The sequence below is a fragment of the Diabrotica virgifera genome, chromosome 6 (genome assembly GCF_917563875.1).
Source record: "Diabrotica virgifera virgifera chromosome 6, PGI_DIABVI_V3a".
In the NCBI taxonomy this organism is placed as follows: Eukaryota; Metazoa; Arthropoda; class Insecta; order Coleoptera; family Chrysomelidae; genus Diabrotica; species Diabrotica virgifera.
This window is the reverse complement of record NC_065448.1, coordinates 120,440,847-120,444,022: the sequence shown is the minus strand read 5'-3', so window position 1 is coordinate 120,444,022 and position 3,176 is coordinate 120,440,847.

Below are 3,176 nucleotides of genomic sequence, written 5' to 3'. Positions count from 1 at the left end.
ACATTAGTTTGTTAATTTTGTTCTCTTTAAAATTTGGAACTCAATTAAAGAATATTGTTCTTTCTACTATAATTTACAATAAATATACATTTTATGAAAATCTGTTATGTATTCCAAATAACCAGAATCCATTTAAATTTAAGATCGACAAATTTATCATTGTATTGTGTCACTGCCTCGGGTCCACCGTTTCAATAATATCCATTTTTACCTGAGGTGACACGAAACGATATACTGTATTGATAGTTACAACCAACGCTGTTGCCACTTCTGTTGGTTCGGAATTGCTAATTTTAAGACATATATACAAATAGATGCAACAGCGCTTGTATATAATTTTAGGCGGAATTAGTTGGAACTAACAAAACAATCCTTCGTACAATGTGGAGCCACTTGACTTCAGTTTTGCCTTGCACTTTTTGACTATATGTGGCTCAAATATAGGCATGTTGGTATCATTTGCAGTAGATAATGCCATAGTCTTTCATTTTCTTCCGCAATAGTCAATAAAATATGCAAATTGATGTAGAAAACTGCGAGAAACAATCCGGAGCCACGTATATGGTCTGAGATTGTTTCACTGGTCTGACATTGTTCATTCATTTACCTATTACTGGACTGACTTTGTATGGAAGCGGAATATATATATATATATATATATATATATATATATATATATATATATATATATATATATATATATATAATGATGACATTCAAAGAAGGACGAAGGTGGAAGATGTAACTGAAATAATTTTGCAAATGAAATATAACTAGGTAGGATACAAATGGAACGGTATCATGGAAACCTCGCAAGGACACTCGTAGTAGAGGACGACAAAAAAAAAACGATGGCTAAACGAGACCAAATAAAAGTAGGAAGTAACTGGCATCAAATAGTACAAAACAGAGAAGGGTGGATAACTCATGGGGAGGCCTTTGTCCAGGAGGGGATGCAAACCGGCAGAAGAATAAAAAGAAATTTTTCTGTAATAACGCATTACTATTTATTAAAAATAGTATTTTTTGTAAACTATTTTGTATCTACACGATTTCTGTACTGTAAATATAAATGTCAAACAATTGTAATTTTCATTACAATGAATTGTGGCTAAATCCCAGATAAACGTAATATTTAATTTAGACATGCATTTAGACATTTAGACATGGAAATGGTTTCAGAACCTTTAAAATACTTTGTTTTTTTTAGAATATTATTCTGAGATTTGCCTAATTAAGATTTAGATTTCAAAGGACTTAAGAGGAAACAGTAGCGATCAACAGATAGCGAAAACGCGTTCCAAGATTGCGGCTGTAATTTTAAATATTTTTTCAAGATATTTGGCACACGTATTCGTAATGTAACAAAGAATGGCAGTACAGAGCCAAATTTGAAAAATATATTAATATGTGGAAATTACTCTGTAATTAAATACAATATTAAAAAACGAGCCTGTACCGCCATTAAGAAGAACAAAAAAATACACTTTCTTCAAATTAACTTTTTTATCCGATGCCTAGATTTTGTGTTATTTTGGAACTACTAATGAAATAAAAAATTTTAGTAGTTCCAAAATGACACAAAATCTAGGCATCGGATAAAAAAGTTTGTTTGAAGAAAGTGTATTTTTTTGTTCTTCTTAATGGCGGTACAGGCTCGTTTTTTTAATATTGTATTTAGTTACAGAGTAATTTCCACATATTAATATATTTTTTAAATTGGGCTCTGTACCGACATTTTTATATGACGAATACCTGTGAAAAATATCTCGAAAAAATATTCAAAATTACAGCCGCAATCTTGGAACGCGTTTTTGCTACCTGTTGATCGCTACTATTTTCTCTTAATACACAACCTTCTATAAAGTTATACTTTTTCTTACGTAAAAGTATCTTCCAGCATTTTTAAGGGCTGTCATGTGTAATAAGCAGCAAAATGTAATTTTTGGAATGTCGAGGGAGACGCCAGGAGATCCGACGATAGGGACATTCACCAAAATTCACAGCCGACTTACTGATTTACAATCGAAAGACTGTGAATACGATATTGAGGTTTCTGACCAGACACCGTATACAGTATACAAGCTGTTTCCCTGAAGTTTTCAGTGTTCTTTAGTTTTTATCTAACATTTGGCCATTATGGGATCCATAAGGCAGTATTGGTTGTACTACTGCTCTATATGTTGATAACATTGTTTTCATTGCGATGCGGTTTGACTAAAGCGGTCAGATTAAGATAAAGTAAGTTAAGTACATGCAAGAGAGTGTATATTTCAAAAATCTGACGATCTGAGCGGGGAGCAAGGAAATGTAGGAGACAAAAATTTCACAAAAGAAAAGCGAATATTTCGCGAAATGAACGTCAGATCGAAAAACTAAAAAATACGTCTTCAATATTTTCCAAAAATCTATCGAATGGTACTAAACATGACCCTCCACGGAGAGGGGTGGGGGGTAAATTTAAAATTTTAAATACAAACCCCGCGATATTTCGCAAAATGAACATCAGATCGAAAAACTGCAAAATACACTTTCAAAATGATTTTTAAAAATCTATCGAATGGTATCAAACACGACCCCTTACGGAGGCGGGGTGGGGAGTTACTTTAAAATCTTAAATGGGACCCTTAAATTTTTATTGCAGATTTGGATCCTTTACGTAGAAATAAGCAACTTTTATTTGAGATATTTTTTCGAATTATGGATAGATGGCGCTATAATCGGAAAAATCGATTGTTGGAAATGGAAAATTAAATTAAAAAATGACAAGCGCCCGCTAAAATGAAAAATTTTACTTAACTTTTTTTTATTTTAGGACCTAATAATCACAACCCAATTGGTCCCCATAACGCTCGAGTGACTGCAAATTTAGCACACTTTACTCCCTTACTATAAATTATAGTACATACCTCTACATAGTTCGAGTTAAACTGAAAAATATAAGTAATTAGTACAATTCGTAGACTAATTTTTTACTACAAAAAACAATGGAAATTAAAACAGCTTATTGAATAAAGACTTATCAACAGTAAACTCCATTTTTATTGATCTACGAACTGAGAAAAGTGAAAGATAAAGTCAAAGTATGTAAAAAAGCAGGCCGAATTACTCATTTCTCTGGCCGACTTAGCCATATTTTCCACTGACACTAACAGTGTTATCGCTTAATATATGCG